This window comes from Alligator mississippiensis, chromosome 11, assembly GCF_030867095.1.
Source record: "Alligator mississippiensis isolate rAllMis1 chromosome 11, rAllMis1, whole genome shotgun sequence".
Taxonomy (NCBI): Eukaryota; Metazoa; Chordata; order Crocodylia; family Alligatoridae; genus Alligator; species Alligator mississippiensis.
Genome location: NC_081834.1, coordinates 40,652,405 through 40,670,716, shown reverse-complemented (window position 1 = coordinate 40,670,716; position 18,312 = coordinate 40,652,405). Strand labels below are relative to the sequence as shown.

General features: G+C 44.8%; 1 protein-coding gene across 7 annotated transcripts in view; it reads right to left on the bottom strand.

Moving 5' to 3' along the window:
• The window catches only part of CSNK1G1 (casein kinase 1 gamma 1), a 177,646-nt gene extending 159,857 nt beyond the window's left edge, over window positions 1–17,789 (bottom strand). For 6 of the 7 annotated variants that reach the window (XM_006260903.4, XM_014599947.3, XM_019477573.2 and 3 more), the window contains exon 1: window positions 17,689–17,789. The gene's annotated coding sequence lies outside the window, so the exon portion shown is untranslated. The remainder of the gene's footprint in view (window positions 1–17,688) is intronic. The other variant, XM_059714860.1, reaches the window with a different exon arrangement.
• Window positions 17,790–18,312: the final 523 nt, after the last annotated feature.

The following is an 18,312-nucleotide window of genomic DNA, read 5'->3' as shown; positions in this document are numbered from 1 at the left end:
TCAGCCACCACTGATATAGGTCTAAGACAGAGGCAAAAAAGGTAAAAAAAAATTAATCAGATATAGATCTCTCTCTATATATAGATCTACATCTAACTTAACAACTGAATAGGTACTATTACAATATTACTTCAAGTATAGCAGGCCAAAAAAGCAAGTTGCAAGACAAAAGAACATCTATACTGTTTGACCTAAATCCAAAAAAAATCTGGAGCAGCTACATTCTTATAGCCAAAAGGGAGATCAGGATGGTGAAGTGCAAGATGGGTATCTACAGAAGGAAGAAAGCAACAGCAAGTGTTCAGCCCTTGATACACAATGATTGATAACAGTCTCACAGCTGAAAAGTGTGTAAATCAGAGAACTTGTTCTCAGAACTGGCCCACTCATGCCAGGAATAACTGCCGAAAAACAACCACCATCACTTCAAGGCTGCTCTATCAGCAGGTAGGATGGACATGTATCAAACTCGCACAGAACCACTATCTCAAAGCCAATGTTTTGTTTGAAGAGGAATGCCTATTAGCCACCCAAACACATACAACCTAGCCAGCACTTAAACTATTTTGAAGCAGCCAACCTTGCAATATACAATTTTATGACTCGTTTGCCATTTCCAGGAAAGTTATTCAAGGTAAAACAGAACACACCATCCTGGTAGCTATGACTGTTTGAACTGAATGCTGCAGAAATCCATCATTCACAGAACACTCCTACCCTCTCCTAGAGAAACACAGAAGTGAACGCAACTGCCACACTCATACAATAACCACACCCACAATTCAAACAAGATAGACACCAACCAGCTATTCACCGAGTGCAAGGACACCATTCAGTTCTCAATAACTAGGTTACACCAGCATCTGATTGAACCAAGATCCAAATTGATGGGGTATTTCAGAGAACTTGCTGCCAGCATATTACTGCATTTACTACCATACCCATCCCACACACACTCCCCCACCCCCACCCCCCAAAAAAAATCAGCTCCCCAAAATTGAGACATGCGTCTGGAGTGGGAAAGTCGATTTTATCCAATGGAATGAAGAAACAGAAGCCTGGAAACACTGTAATGGCTGCCATGCTTGTTGGACCCAGGGAGGGAAGTGCTGAATTCACTCTTCAGTCAGAGCTTGTGTTACCCCCTTTTACAGCTGCTGTCCAGTTGGCAGTAGCTTTTGTCTGAGGAGCCAAAAGCTGCTGCCAATTTGGTAGAACCAAGATGGTTAAAATGCTAGCTTTTGCTGACACAGCAAAGTCTATTCTGTCCCTGTGGTCACAACTCAGTCATGACTCCGGGGAAAACAAAGAAACAACCTTCCATCCTGCCTTTCCAAAGAAAGGTACATTTCTTATCTAAAAACATACAGTATGCAAGAAAATATGATGCTACCCCCTCCATTAAGGATAGCTGGCCACAGATCCTACATAAGCTACTTTTGTTAAGGTTGTTTCTGGATTCCTCAAATGTGATGTCCCTGATCTACCCATACATTTATAGCTGCAAATGTTCTCGCTGCCCATAAAGCAAGAACAGACTGGGTCCCTTTTGGGCCTTGTTTACACTGATTCACTCTTGTAATCCAAGTGAAGTTCAGAAAGCTTCAACACCTTACAACAGAACCCATTACACTGGGTGATGTCTTGTTCAGAAGCAGTGGCTCCTGCATAATCTCTGGTAATGTCCAGAGACATTCAAAACATCCCACTTTCACACCAACTCCCTTTCTTACACCAAAGAAAGAGCCAGTAGTAATCATGAAGTAATCTGCCAAAATTAACTCAGGCTTGACTTGCACCTTTTCAAGCCATTACTATTGGCTACATCAGGGGTGGCCAACCTGCAGGATAGCTGCCACAAGTAGCATGGTCAGTCTCTGTGTGTGGCATGCAGCAGACCAGGGAAGAGGACAGGCAGAACAGAGCAGATAGGGCAGGAAGCAGAAAGAAAAGCAGGAAATCAGGCAGCGAGCACAGGAAAGGAAGAAGAAAGCATAACAGCAGACCAGTCAGGGAAAAAGAGATTGGTATGGCACATGGGGAGAGCACAGGACTAATTTGTGGCTTGCCCGCCACAGTGAGGGCTAAAGGTTAGCTCCCACTGGGCTACATCATAGACTGGATGTTGAGTTGGAGGGCTTTAGATCTGGGGTAACAATTCCTACGTCCCTCCTTAACCAAAATGAAGATTATCCAGAAAAGAGCCTTTGGATAAAAAGAAAGATCCTAGCCATTCAGTACAGCAGCCACTTGCTGCTGGGAGTCTGGCATCATCCTACACATTGTATTTGCACATGTAAAGTTAACTGAGGTTGCGAATATACAGCCTCCTCCAAGGAATGGCACCCTGGCTCTGCTCCCCCCTCCAGAGTTCAAATGGCAGCATCCTCAGGACACCTACTCATAAGAAAAATAGTGCTGTGTAGATAATTGCAGTGACAATCCTGGAAACATCGAATGTGATAGTTAGGAACATGTCATTGCACCATTTTATACTTTATTCACATTTGAAATGTATTAGAAACCATATGGGCTATGTGTTACATAGAAAGCAGTCAACAAGGAGCAAGATAAAACGATGCTATCCTTGGAGCTGGGACTCCAGGTTCCATCATCCTCAAGCTACCACCACTAAGAGCAGACTACTGCATCTAGTTTTTCTTCAGCCTTTTAGTTTTTATTTTCCATTTCAAGGTCCAGGTGTCACTCAGAATAGAAATTTAGTTTCATGTAGAATTTCTTGCTAAAGACAAAAATGTCTGCAATACAGTGGAAACTGGACTAGATCCTGCTTTTTTGTTTGTAGTGTTTAACCACAAATCCTGTAAGAAAAAAGTGACTAGCTGGAAGTATTCATCTCCGTTCGGGTTCCTGGTCTAGTAAGAAAGATTCAGGTCCCATTCAAGTCAATACTCTCTCAAGAACCTTGACAAATATTATCTTTGTAATCTCACATCAGCCATCCTCATGACAGATTGTGTTCCCTTATCAAGATCTGTTCCTAGCTTGGACAAGGCATCTTGGAAAATAGATCCCTTGTCTTGTCCTAGGAATATTGTGTCCAGGTTTCCTGTGTGAAACATTTGAAATGGAGCTTTCTTCAGCTCTTCATAGGCTTTAGAAAAAAAAAAAAGTTTATCAAAGCAATTACAGATTTCATAGATATTAGGGCTGGAAGGAAACTTGGAGGATCATCGAGTCCAGCCCCCTGCCACAGAGGCAGGAAGTCAGCTAGGGTCAAAGGATCCTAGCAAGATAGATGTCCAAATGTTTCTTGAAAGCATTTAGAGTAGGTGCTTGCACCACCTCTGGAGGAAGTCTATTCCAGACTTTGGGGACTCGGATGGTAACATTTTTCCTTATGTCCAGCCTGAAATGTTCTTGGAGGAGTTTGTGTCCGTTTGACCTTGTCATCACATGGGGTGCTTTGGTGAACAGGCGTTCCCCCCAGATCCTGATGCGTACCCCTGATGTACTTATAGGCTGCCACCAGGTCCCCCCCAAGCCTGCGGTTTTCCAGGCTGAAGAGTTCCATGGCTCTCAGCATCTCATCATAAGTCCTGTTCTCTTGCCCTCTGATCATACACGTGGCTCTCCTCTGGACTCTCTCAAGCTTTTCCACATACTTTTTAAATTATGAAGCCCAGAATTGGATACAGTACTCCAGCTGCGGCCTCATCAAAGCTGAGTACAGCAGGAGGATGACATCCTGGGATTTGCTAGAGAATCCCAGGATATCATCCCCCCTGGGATTCTCAAGTAAATCCCAGGATTTATGCACTGGCGTGGCATACCATTTCAACAGCCCTCAAATAGGTACAGAGAAGCTGAACAAAGTCACATCACCACCTTTATGCTAAGTCACTGAAATGTGCTTCTACTTCAGCTACTCATGAAACAGTGTTTGCGCCTATCCTCCAACCAACAATCATACCAATACTGCAAATTGTATGATTCAGAATCTTTATATTACTGTACCAGCTAAACCCTTCTTAAATCATTTGGGCCTTTCACTCACCCCTCAGAGTCAAGTGAGAATACACATCTAGCTCTTGTTCTGGGAATGATTTGCTTGGACAAGAGTCTCCTGCTCTTCCCACAGGGGATTTGCTGGCATTAGTTACCTTTATGGAATAATTCAAAGTTCATCCCTTCTGACAAACTCTTTTTTCACTTCCATCCCTCCTGGTTCTCTTGTTCTGGGTAATTCCCCATTCCATCTTAGGGAAGAGAAAGGCACCCAGCCATTTCCTGCTAGCAGGTGAAGGACTAAACCTAATCATCCTGTAGTCCAGTGGTGACCAATGTTTCTTGGCAGCCATGCCACAAATTAGCCCCCTGCCCTCCCCAAGTGCCACTGTGATTCCCTTCCTCTGCCCAATCAACTGCTCTGTTTCCTGCTCCCTACCCAAGCTGCTGCTCTATTTTCTGCTCTACTGCTACTGTGCTGCCTGTATCCCGTCTGGTCTGCTGCATCACACGCGCACACAGGCTGCCCATGTCTCGGGAGACCGCAAAATCCAGGACTGTCTGTGAAATCAACAGAAAACTTAATAAAAATAAAATGCTGGCTCCCCAGTGGAAGTCGACAGTCCTCGCTGCCAGAAGGGGAAGGAGCCAGCTGGCAGGGTGGCACAAAGGACAGAAGACAAGATGGCAGCTGCTCCCTCATCCCAGGCCCACTCCAATCAGACCCCAGGGGTGGGGCTGCCACAAAATGCCTGCAGAATGAGAACTTAACCATTTTTGTGGGTTGATCGCAGTGTAAAGTCCCCCTGCAATTTAAATAGACCCCTTCCCATGTCACTTTGGCACACACAGACCAGGGTGGTCACCCTTGCTGTAGCCTAACTACTCAGACAGAGCAACCTTAATTCTAGCAACAGCACTATGGCACCACAACACAGATACAGATCTGCCATCTGAGCTATATCAGCTTCCCCATATGCCTGAAGCTCCACTAGTACCAGAGAATTCCTGATAGCAGAACTGAATCTGCACGGGGAGTTTTATCAGCACAGCACATGTCCAGCCAGCATATCCATGCTAGCAGAACTCTATAATGTTGACAAGGCCGTGGACTTCTGTGGTGGACACCTTCATTGTGGAAGTCTGTTTAGGATACATTCTCATTTTATTCATGGTATTTCAGTGTTCACTGAACAGTCTTTCAATCTCTGATCAAAGCTCTTTAGTGTTTTCAGTAGATAATGACTTGACTTTCTGAATGAATTCTGGGCTGACAAGATGCCCACAGTATGTAGCTCAAAGAGAGAAAGCTACTTGCATCAAGATGCAGAAGAACTCTAGCAAGTTTTAGAAAAACACAGGGTGATCTCTGAATATTTAGCTAGGCTGGAGAGAAACAGATTACTTCAGTTTTCTTTCCTGAGTGCCATTTTGCTAATAAGCCTCCCATGCATTTACTTTACATAGAAGATCAAAGAACAAATAAAAAAGTTTCCAGAGCCAGTTGTTACAGAATAGAAGTGAACAAAGAACAAGCAAGAACAATACTTTGCAAGTCACACACCTCAGCCTTTTGAATAATTTTACAGGTGATCAACCCAGGCAATTTAAATACCAGAAGTATGAAAGACTTGTATGAACTCTACCCTATTTGCTTACAACTCAGATTTATGATTGATAGTTGCATTCCAACTACAATTTCCTAAATGTGTGCACAACAAGGAAGTGTTTATTAGTTTTAAGCAATTCCTTTCTAGAGAAAGGAGTTTACATGCTTTCATTTCTAAAAGCTACATTTTCAGTAGGCACTAAGCATTTAGCTTAGAAGACCTCAGCAGAAATCCACAGTTGTTCAGCTCTGATGTGAGCACTGGCAGAATTGTGCTAGAAGGGCTGTGATCAATACAGTATTAAATTTAGAGAATTAAAGCTACATACAGACCAATTCACCAATGTGTACGTGCTTTTCCCAGACACCAAAGCAGCCTTTCTAAAAGGCATTAGCTTATCAGAGACACCATAGGGTTGATTATAACCAGCTAAGGGTTTCATAGATTAAAAGGTGGAAAAAGCAACTGCGATTCCCTGACACGATCTACAGAATGCAAGAGCACGACTTCTAGTCAGACTAAAGAATCCTCAGAAGTTTCAGTGGTAAATAAGCCAACACAATTCAACTATCCCGTTGGAAAAAAAAAAAAAAGTAGGGGACAGTTTATTTTAACTTCAATTTATAATCATAGGATCTTGTAATGACCTTATCCACTATCAAACCACTTCTCCATATATAGGTGTTTCCTGATCACAATCAAGTTCTCTTAATCTACTTTGGTAACCCATGTCTGTTAAGTAAAGCTTCACCATAAGGCAGGTTTTCCAGACCTCAGGATGTTCTTGTAGCTTTCCAATGCCCCCACCACGGTTTTTTGAGGATACAATACTTGACATCTTAACTGGACATTACTCCAACAGCCTCACTAATACTACATAGCAGTGCGACGCATCTTCCCGACTCTTCCTCTATGTTGCCCCATTGAATGGCATTAGCTTCACAGAATTAAAAGCCAGAAGGGACCTGATTTAAACTGGAAACGCCACCCTTTGACAAACAAGGGAACGTTCACACTTGTATAGTATGTAAATATCCCTAGAGTGCCAGCCCTGAGCCCAAAGTGATGCTGGCAAAACCATACACCTAGATGTTGCTGCCAGTAAATTTAGTCAGTCTAAACACTGGATTTTTTCCAGAGCTGGATACAAAATCCCTTTTAAACTAGCATTTTCAATACTGTCACTGATGTTGTATCTTTCACACTGTGAAAGCAGGGACCTGAGTACTTCCGATACTATGCAGAACCATTTCAAATTAGAGGCTTTCTAGAGTGAATTGTCAAAAACCTTTCCAGAATGTAAAGCCTCAGACAGCTGAAGGATAGTTAACACTATACTTTAAGACCAGTCCACTCAAAGTCCATGGTTCTGATCCTGGGCCAGGGGGTCAGCAACATTTTTGGGTGGAGTGCCAAAAACACCCACGACCTCAACTTGTAAGATGTTGGTGTGCCGGGGGTGGACAGCAGGGGAGCCATGAGGTGCCCAATTCTTGTTGTGGCAGCACAGCCCCAGCTGCTTCCTCACCATCTGACCCAAGGTGTATGTGTACCCACTGCCAGCAACGAACTAGGCTGGAGCTCCATGGACCCTGCTTGAAGCTTCCCCCAGCTGTCTGCCACAGCCAGCCCAGGCTCTGGGCAGGCCCCTGCTGCCCACCAAAGGCTGTACTGCTCACAGCAGGCAGCGGGGAGGCTGCAAGCAGCTGCATCAGGGTCCGTCCCAGCCCGATTTAATCACCGGCAGCAGATGTATGTGTGCTGAGGCAGATGGCAAGGAAGGGGCAGAACTGTGATGCCACGACAAGAATCAGGCCCCTTGCAGCTTCCCCGCTGTCCATTCCAAGGCTCACATGCCAAGAAAAATGCCTTCATGTGCCATGCTCTGGCACACATGCCGGGGGTTGCCTACCCCTGTCCTAAGCACCAAATTGAATCAGAGGTATCTAAAAGTTCTGGTACAGGTCTCAGCAGTCCCACAATACTGGCATCAAATTAGGTTAACCCTAAAAGGCATCTGAAGTCTTGAAAGTCGATATCAGCTTTAACTAAATCTGGTAGCATGCAACTGTCCCAGGGAAACAGTCACCCTCCCCAGTCACCATGGGGAACCCTCCCCATGGTAAGACAGGGGATGAGGGTGACCCACTCACACAAAGAAAGCCCCGAAACCAGATCACACTTACCAATTTCAGGCCAGGAAGCACAGGACAAGCTGTGCCAAGAAGAGCCGCCAGGCAGTTCATAAGCCACGCTTACTTCCACTTGGAGCTGGCTCAGGCAGCTGACATCATCAGAGAACGCCACCCAGCCAGAATAAAAGCCGGCACCAGCAGAGATGGAGGGAGAGTGGGGGAGATGGCCAGCAAGAAAGGTGCTCCCCATGCTGAGTGTAGGCAGTGCCGGCATGCAGCCGAATTGCCAGCACCAGGGAAGGAAGAGAGGTCCTCGACAGGAGGGAGAACCTGGAGCAGCGTTGAGAAACAGCTCAAGCCCTAGTCACAGGGGTTGCAAGGGAGGAGAAGCTGCTAGTCTACTCCCTCAGTTTTTTTTTGTTTCTCCTTTTTTCCATTTTGTTCTTTTGGGGTTTTGTTTGTTTTCTTTCCTTTGCTTTGGCCAGGGAACAGGCAGTGCTCCAGGAGACTTGAATAGCCCAAGACCCACAGCAGGCAGCCAGCTGCCCATGAAGAAACACCTGAAGGCCAGGGCGAACCAACCACCCCGGAAGCACAGACTATGTGAAGAACTAGGACTGATGCAACCAGAGGGCAAGCCACACGAAGACCAACTGACTCATCCTGGAGGCTGGCGTATGGAAGGGGTGTAGGGGAGGCAGAGCCCCATGGATACCCGTCAGGAGGTGCGACCTACCTGGGAGAGTCCTCAGAAGGGGAACCCATGACTGAAGATTCGATCGAAGTTATGACAGGCAAGTTTCTGGGCCCCTCCAGAAGTCACAAGACCCCACACAATGCCCAACACTCGGCGCATGTGCTAAGGCAGCACATAAGGGCATACTCAAGGTCAGACGGGCACAGCAACCAAGGCAGAGGAGCCTCTGATCAGGGGGCTCTGGGTGATGGTTCACCTCCCGCAAGGTGTTTAAACAGTATTTATACTTCAGAAACTCTAAAAGTGCCAAGAGCAAAAGGGAAAAAAAAGAAAGTAGAGGATAGCACAAGCACTCCAAGCTTGCCATGCATACAATAGTTAAAGGGGAAGTGAGAGGTTGTTGGAGCAGCTATCATTTTTATACCGCCTGAGTCCTGTGTAACAGAACAAGAGAAATGACTCTAGATGGACGCTGCCCTTTAGAAGATTCCACTGCTTGATGGCAGGAGGCATTAGTCTACAAGCAGACATGTGCAGCCTCTACCTAATGACGAATAAGGGAGGGAAATGACTGTATGCATTTACAGCTTTAACTCCATTTTAATGGCAATATGGAAAGTCTACAAGGCCCAGTCTGTGAACACCAAGCATAGAGGAGACAGTGGCAAAAAAATAAAATTAAATTAAAAAAAATGTATTTAATTCCTATGTAAAAAGTAACAAATTCTGGTCTTGTCATACAATTTTAGGCTGTTTCCCCTCAAGCCCCAAATTAACAGTATGCATCCCAAATTAGTTTGTACTTTCAATGCTCAGTCATTTCGCACCCTTTCTGGTCGTGTGAACACTGACATATTTAAGTATTCCATCATTTCCTGTGTTAATGCTAGCATCCACTTTTCAGTTCTTATGAAGGCACTTTGTTGTGCTGGTGCAGTTATTCAAATGGTATGACTTTGTGTCATCACACCAAGTAGTGTCTGCTATAGCTGAAACAAGTAAGTTTAGATGATAACCCACCATGCTCAGTTTAACACACACCCCCATCACCACCCCCACCCCACCCACAACTTGAGCAACACAAAATTCCAAGAAGAGAGGCATATATAAGCATTTCACACTTACTAAGTGAAAAGGAAAGATTTGAAATGCACAAAATAAAAGAATGTCAGGCATTAAAAGCCACGCTAGTGGGAGCTAGGAAAACAGAGAGAACCATATTTTCATAACTGCACAATTATGCTGTTGATCTGGTGCTCCACTTGATTGGTTTAGATAAAGCAGAATTAATAAAAGAAGAAATATACACAAAGAACACATGTGAACACCGAACATCTGTTTTTTGGTGTACGCTGAAAAAAAATGCAGTGCTTCAGAACATTTTTGGGAGGTAAATGTCAAAGTCTGACCAAAACTAACTTATTTACAATGCATACATTCTGCAAAGATCTCAGAGCAGCAATGGAAGTAGTTTTGCATGATGTCACAAGACTCTGGAAATAAGTGCAAATTTACTTTTAAATGCCAGAAAAGTAGCCCCTCTTCAAAGAACTAGAGCAACATTTTACCAAAGTCCTGTAAAGGTATGGGAACTTCTAAGCCTACAAATCCCTGGACCTGGATTTTCTGTGAATTAGCTATAGTAACGAGGGATTCTACAGTTTTAGTTTTAGGTTTGTAATTTTCTGGTTTAGCTGTCATTCCAATCAACTTCATGTCTTCTTATGCACAGTAATGGCCTTCCCAAACAAAGATTAAGAAAGGACTTAATTTGAATCTCTGGTCTAGTTTGTGACCCAGAGGCAAACTTAAACTAGAGACAAGTATTTTAATTTGTCCCTTCCAAACTTAGACAGCATAAAGGTGACAAGAAATAAGCAATTTAAATCCCCATTAGCAGTCATTACTATGTGACAGTTTGATTTTCTGCAACAAAGAAACCATGAATTGAACAAATTGACATTAGAACAGATACCCTGTACCCTCAGATGAATATTTACATTTTAATTACATTCAGTGAACAGCATTAAGGGACCGAGCTAATTAAAATAGGCTACTGTGGAGTTCAGGTCTGATTTTACTGAAGCCCAATCTGATTAACCTGATCTCATCTCTAACACACAATGATACCATGTACCTGGAACACAGCAATAGTTTTACAAAAGAAACGGTCTAGCTTTCACAAGTCTCACCAATCAATTTATATAACTAGCATGGCAAGTTCTACTGACATAACACAGAAAATATATTAGGAAGCATAAGGAAGGCAAAAAAAGACTAAAGAAAACCTGACGCAGGAAATCAATGGTACTGTCTCAGAGTACTATGTACTGCACTGGTCAGTTAAGCTAAAAAATATTATTACAGAATTAAAAGACATTTAGAAAGAGACAAAAAATGAGGATGTAGAAGAGTTATGAAGAGACTGAATAATTGTGATTGTTTGTTTAAATAAATAAAAGGAAGGTCATTATAAAAAGGACAATTCTAAGTGATACAGTAAAAAGACTGTGAACATTTCTTCTTCCTGTGCCATAACACAGGAGTCAGGAGACATTCAGATACACCCAAAGTCAATAAAGAATTACCACACAACAGGAAATGTTAAGCTAATTTTCTAGGCAACTAAATTTAGATTCAGTATTGATTCTACGGGTAATCTATAAGGTTATAATCCAAAAGATGTTGACTCAGGGAAGAACTGGCTGATAAGTCACCCCCTGAAGCAGCTATGTGCGTAATAGTTCATTAAATTGGAAGAATCAATTTCCAACATTAGTTACATGAGGACACTACACAAAGCAGGGAGAGGGGTGCAGGGGAATCAATGCAATGGAAAAAGTGATAGCCCTGTGCTGTGTGGCCACCATTTTTATAAACTGACAAGACCAGGGTGATTAAATAAGACAGTTTTTTTTTTAAAAAGGTGAGATGCTAGAGAATGAGGAAACAATTGCCAAGCAAACAGATGTATTTAACAGGGGACTAGGTCTTAATTTTCCCATTTACGGATAGTATAATGTAGAGGTATTATTATGAGGATGTATGGAAAAGAGAAGTAACTATTTGCAGAACACATTATGCAGATGCATACTGCTGGTTACACCTTCTGAATTGGAAGCTACTTGATTACTGTCCAGGGGCATGCATCCTCCCCAATTCTCTGTAGGTAAGAAATTTGTTTTCTACTTGCCTGGAAACTGAATGCAATAACTTACAACTGTCTAACTTATAACTTTGAGTTCATATGCTGATGACAAAGACGTTTTATTTTTAAACTATGAAATGCACTACCACAGGTCCATTAAGGCTAAAACCTTAGCAAGATTAAAGAGGGAAACTAGGTTTTTATATGGATAATTTATAGCGAATGTTAGTGAGAGTTAAGCTATTAACCCTCATGCCACAAGGTTAAATCAAATCATCTGTAAGGAATTTTGAGGAGACCTGTGAAGGACATTCCCATATTTCCAGAAACCCGCATAACAGTTCCTATAATTGTCAGATGACCCAATGTAAAGAATTAAAAATGGAAGTTGATCATTAGCCTCAATCAAACAAAGTCAGTCCTTTCACAAAGCATCGACAATTCTCTACTACGCTGTCCTGAAATGAGGATTCATATCTGTTCAGCTGCAGCACATGCTTCGCTATCTGTTTAACTTAAAATAATAATAATAATAATATCACATTTTAGAAAGACAGTTTTGCTTGTCAGTCCTTTGAAAACTAGTGCAAGATGAACAGTCCGTGTGTCAAAGATTCCCATCTCACATGGCCCACATTACCCCTTTGGAAAATTTCAGCAGATGCTGATGTAAACATTATAATGATGGCACAGCTGTTAAGCCCTCAAAGTACATGATATCTGGTACTTCATACTGGATAGAAATGAGTTAAATGTATTCATCCATCTTTTCCAGTTTGTTAGACAGTCAAGAGACTGGATAATGAAGAGACAGTTGTACTAGAAGAACTACTGGGCCGGAGAGAGGTTACTAATGGAGTTCCACAGTCTTGGTATTCAGGCTACTAAAATGTAGGAGCACTAATTTAACCTGTTGGTTATAACAAGCTGTCAATGTAGAAGGAGTCTGACATGATGATTCAGTTCTCATGATACTCTATAGAGAAACTGGATTATTAAGGACTGGAATAATAAAAAAGGATTACAAAATTAATGTTCACTATTCTGGAGACAATGTTGTATGCTCACAAACAAAGGATGTGCGTCATGAACTGGGAGCTCCTTAGCTGAAGGGATAGGAGGGAAAAAAACCTGTACATTTACTCAGAAAATGCCTATAAACCATCAACGTGAACTGGTTCTGCAAATGGCAAGTGCGCTTCCAAGACATATCAGAGAAACCTTCCCCCAAGGTACTTGTAAAAAGAACTTTACCTAGAATACTCTGTTCATCATTCTTGGACATGGATGGGCTTACAACTAGAACAGCTGCTGAGAAGAACTATAGGATGAACAGGGAAACAGAGGACTTATCTTGCAGGAAGAAAGAAACAAAATCTTGACTTGTGCAGCTTAGCAAAATAGGCTGAGATGGGAAATGAAAGCTGTCTATAAATACCTCAGAAGGTAAATATGAACCAGGGAAGAGAGCTATTCAGCCTAAATGACAGTGTTGGCACAAGATCAAATGGGTGTAAACTGACCATGAACAAAATGAGATGGTTTCTAATCCTCAGGGCAGTGAATTTCTGGAACAGTTCACAACTGGAGAAGTGGGGTCAAGAAATCTGTCTGGTTTCCCAATGGAGCTTGCCTAGTTTAAGAAGTTACTGGACAAGACTTCTTTCGATAACAGGACTGGCACTGAAATCAAGAGCTGCTCTTGTATAGGGGCCTACAACATTTTAGGAGCTGGAGCCCACCTTAATGGAGCTTAGCTCCAAGCTTGAGAGAGACTTCTAACCTACCTCATGCCACTAGGGCCACTGCTTCTCCCCACCACCAAAACACTGCAGAAGCTCCCAATATAGTTATTGACCCCTGCTCTCAGATTCCCAATAAAGTCTCTAGAAGCACCCCTCATCTGTGCTGAAAAGCCTGTTGGTGTGCTGAAGAACAAATACTGATTTTAGTTCAGTATCATTCAGCTTGCAATATTTAATGCTCTAACAACGAAGAACATGGCAAAACTAGGTGGGCTTTTTTGCCAAAAATTTCCACTGTTGCTTTTACTGGTGGTCTAGTTCCAATAAGGAACAAACAAGAGCAGTGCTAGAGAACACAAGGTTCCCAACCAACACTGGGTAAAACAGGTACATAAGGAGTGCTTTCAAAAGGAGAGCTTTTCAAAAGGGCAGTAGCTGTTACATTTTAATTGTTACAGCCCCTTTTAAACTACTCCAAATGTACATGTGCATCAATACTTGCTCAGTGTCATTTACATTAGCTCCGAGTAGAGTTAGGTGCAATAATTATACTCCAACATCAGCCACATAACCCTTACATACACTAAGCTTCCACATCTGTGGGCCTGTCCTGCCCTACTCCACCGTAGTATGAGCCACAGCTGTCCCCGCTCTTTCCTTCCTCTGGTCCGGGGGGAAAAAAAGCAGATGCAGGAAGATGTCATGACAGACATGTGTTCTGTGCTTAGAGCTATAAGAAGTATCCAGTCAAGCTCCTCATAGCAGGGACACAGAGGGCATGTGGGGGAACCTGTGGTTTGCAGTACAGGTTTCCCTCGCTTTATGCTGTATATGTGTTCCTGGAAAACAGTGCATAACTCAAATTCACATAAAGGAAACCCACTTTACAATGTAACAAATAAAGATACGTTCCAAGACCTTGACTGTACTGTCCCCCAGACCCATTTCTACCACTTTTACAAGACATTACTGGTACTCACCAACAGCAGACAGCACACACAAGCACAGGGCACCATCACAATGAGGATGGCAACTACAGAAACATCTGTCCCAGACAACGAGCAAGGAGCACAGATCCAAACAGGAGACTATATTTTGGTGCACATCACTCCCACAATGCACTGCACAAAGCAGCTGACTGAGGGCTTCCACCATACAGATTGCATGAGTGAATTTACCTCGCATATAGAAAGGGTCTTTGCATAAGAGCGAATTCGTACATACAGAACCCACATAAGGCGAGGGAAACCTGTACTATCTGCCTCCACTAACTGATCTGATTCCTGCACACTAGTCTGGTGAATGCCCACCTCTGCAAAATAATCTTGTGAATGGATATTTCTAGAGTTCTCACTCAAGTCACAGCCCCAGATCCTCAGAAATTAAGCAGAACACCAGTGCTCTCTTCTAGGGAGTGAGCAGCATGCTGGGTTGCAAGCATCTTCTATACTGTTCAGCAGAAATGGACCAGCTGTCAGAAACTGGAACAGTTCACATGGGGGGGGGGGGGGGGGGAGGAGAAATTAAACTCCAAGCAAGACAAGTGAACACAAGTGAGCAAGCAGATTCTGGCACGTTCAAAGAGGGGCCAGAAGATACAAGTACAGAAAATGGGGAGGGGGGCAGTTCAGCAGTGAATGAGCATACAGATGATGAGGTAGGGGCATTCAAATGAAAAAGTAGGCAGACCACACTAAAGCACATGCACATGCACACAAACATACACACAAAGTACAGAGTAAGTTAGTAATGCAGGCATCCTAAAGCTCCTAGCACCAATGGAGTAGGAAGTGCTTGGAGCAGTCACTAGTGTAGGAACAGCCATTCACTATTGCTATTTTCTCAACTCAGCTTTTCAAGTCAGAGATTTTTCAGTCATTTTTATCATCACAGAAAACTAGGGCTGGGAAAAGATCAGCTAGTCCAATCCCCAAGTGCAAGATCCTGAGACAAATCTTTGTCTAACTCACATTTTAATTAAAACATTTTCTTTCTTTAATTTGGTGACCCTTGCCTGGGATACACTTTTATTTAAATGCTATTACTTGGGTAGTTTTGCCTCATTGGTGGCTGCTTTTCCCACACAAGGATTTTTCCATTATTTCCCACTGGTAGTACCTTCTGTTCAACTGACAGTGGGAGTCCTTGCACAAGCAAAGCTTCAGATGGCCAAGCATGTTTTGTGTAAGCTAATGCTCCCACCATTGATACCAGCAGCATTCATGGTGGCAGTAACATTAGAAACTTTTGCTAGTATTTCCTGGTACAGGCAAAGCTGCAGCTATTTAAACTTGTGGTACAAAGGTCTCCTCTATGACTTCTGGAAATTTGCAGCCCTCAGAAAGCTGATTTATCTTATGATGCAACCAAAAAAACTGCCCTTATGTGTTAGTAAGCTTCTGTGGCTGACTTCTTTTAAGTCTCAAAATCAGTATGTAATTGATGATTTGAAGTCAAAATATTTTGCTGTAGTTTTTTGCAGATATCTAGTCACAAGTGTATTAAAAACAAAATTAACAAAAATAAAAGTATGCAAAAGAGGTTGCAGCTAGTGACTGAAAGACAACATGCAAAGTACCGGAGGGGAAGGGACAAACATTGAAGGGTTCGTGGGAATAAGAACCACGCACATGGCAGTGATTAAAACATACCATGATGAAAATCAAGTCCGAGGTCAAGACTGTGAGTAAGCATTAATTTACAAACAGACTTAAGTGGTTTAAACTTGACAGCTCTGAAACTGCTGTGGTCTAAAGAGTTGAGAAAGTAGGAAATGCTATGAGAAATTAGTGTGTGCTGGCAGCAAGATACGAATTTCAGCTTATGTTCAATTCACTTAAACTCAAGCAAAAGGTGTAGTCAAATTCTTCTTTCATTCACAGACATGATCTTGGCCTCTACAGAATCATCTGCTTTGTTTTTTTCCCATTTCATCAACATAATACATTTTAAACAAACTCACAGCCCTCTATACGATTAGTCCAATACTTACGGAAGTAACAAGGGGGGAAAAAGCTAGGCTTTTAATTTTAAAGTTGTGTCAAAGCAGCACAACTTATTTTCTGCTGTCAGTAATTAGATGAAGTCAAGACACAAGCAGTTTACAACCTCTCCACTACGTAGTATTTAATTGGTTTTCCTTCACACAGGAATATGATTATGTTCTAAAGGCAGACAAAGTTCTTTGGGTAGATGTGATATCTCTGATTAGACCAACTAAATAGCTGGAAAAATGTTCTTTACAAGCTTTGGGGCACAAACACCCATATTCAGGCATAGGGAGGGTGTAGAAAGAACAATTTTTCCAACTATTTAGTTGGTCTAATCAGAGATATCACATCTACCCAACAAACTTCACCTGCCTCTGTCCTTAAACCAACACGGCTACAACCAACAACCCTAAATTATGTTCTAAAAGAGTTTTGTTTCTTGTGTGTAGCTTCACTTTGAAAGCCTGTATTTGATTCAGAATTAAGCTTTCTGGTACAGCTCCCTCCCTGGATACACATTTTGGATCAATTCCTAACCAAGAGAAAAGCTTCTAGTGTTTACATGAAGCCAAATTGTTTTTTAAGGTCCACGTGGATGTAATCTGGAGTCATTCTTATTCCAGCCCATAGATAATGTGAGCTGATTTCCCCAACGCAGGCGCCACTGTTACTGTGACACTGGTAGCAGCAGAGAAGCTGCCCAAGCTTTTAGAGCTGAAGTGGTGGTTTAAGAGCAAAGGTGCTCTGCTTCATCCTGCCAGCGGCTCCTGGCGCTGGGGTGAGCTTCCAGCCGCCACGGAAGCCTTTGGACCAGACTCAGGAAGCAGGCCCGACTCGCGGATCAAGTTCTTGGCCTGGGAGTCGGAGGCCCGGGCTGCATCTCTGACTATCACGGAAGTGGCAGAGAGCAGCAGCAAGTCACTGCATCTCTCTCCACCTGCTCCTGCTCCAACCTTCCCACCAGCCTGCCTGCGCAGCGGGACCCTGAGCACAGATGCATACGCCAAGTAATGCCAGTCTCCCGGCCGCCTCCGGGTACCGCCAACGTACAGATGAGAGAGAGGCTTATCGGAGGCGATGCACTGAGCCAGGCGGGATTAGAGCAGACCCAATCCGCGCCAAGAGCCCGAAGGGAGGGGAAGACAGAGACAGACCGGCCGGATCCCGGCCGAGCACCTTGATGGGCCGCGTGGGGCTCCCGGCTCCCCACCTGCGGGGGAAGCTCCTCCGGGCTGCGGTCGCGCCTCCCGGCCCCCGGGCAGGGCTGAGCTCCCCCGGCCACCGCCGGGCCCGACACGAGCGACGCCCCGGGCGATGCCCGCACGAGCCGCCCCCGCCCCGGGCACCAGGCCTGGTCACGTCCCCGGCTGCCGCCGCCGCCGCGCCTCGTGTACCTGGGTCCGGCAGCTCCCCCCCGGCCGGGCGGGCTCTGCCCTCCGCCCCGCCGGCTCCGCGTTCGCCCGCACCCGCGCCGCGCCGCGCCGCGCCCGGCCGCTTCCCTGCGCTCGCTCTGCCGGGGGAGGGGGCGGACCAGCTCCCGGAAGCGCTGGCGGCGGACACGCCCCCTGCGCTGGCAGCGACCAATAGCAGGCGGCTGGGAGCGGCGGCCGCGCCGCCCCACATTCACTTCCGGGCCACGGAGGCGCCGGCCGCGCCCTAGCAACCGCGTGGCGTTGCTATGTGGAAGTGCCGCCCGAGCTCGGGGGCGCCGTTCCCTCCCAGCCCTGGGCGGCGCGTGGCCCGGCCCGGCCCGGCCCGGCCCGGCCCGGGGGGAGGCCCGGAGGCTGCGGGTGGGCGGCCCCAAGACCTGCACGGCGGGTATCACGGAGCTGCCGCTGCAGCCTGACGCCCCCCGGGGCAGGGCCGGGGCCGGGGCCAGCGCGTCCGTCTCGCGGGCCGGCACGCCGCCATGCTTGGCCTCGCAGAGGGGGAGCCGGGGTGGGACGGGCACGAGCAGGGGACGCTGTGGATCCCGTTCCGCCGCGGTTGCAAGATGCCCCGCTGCAGTTGCTGCGGCA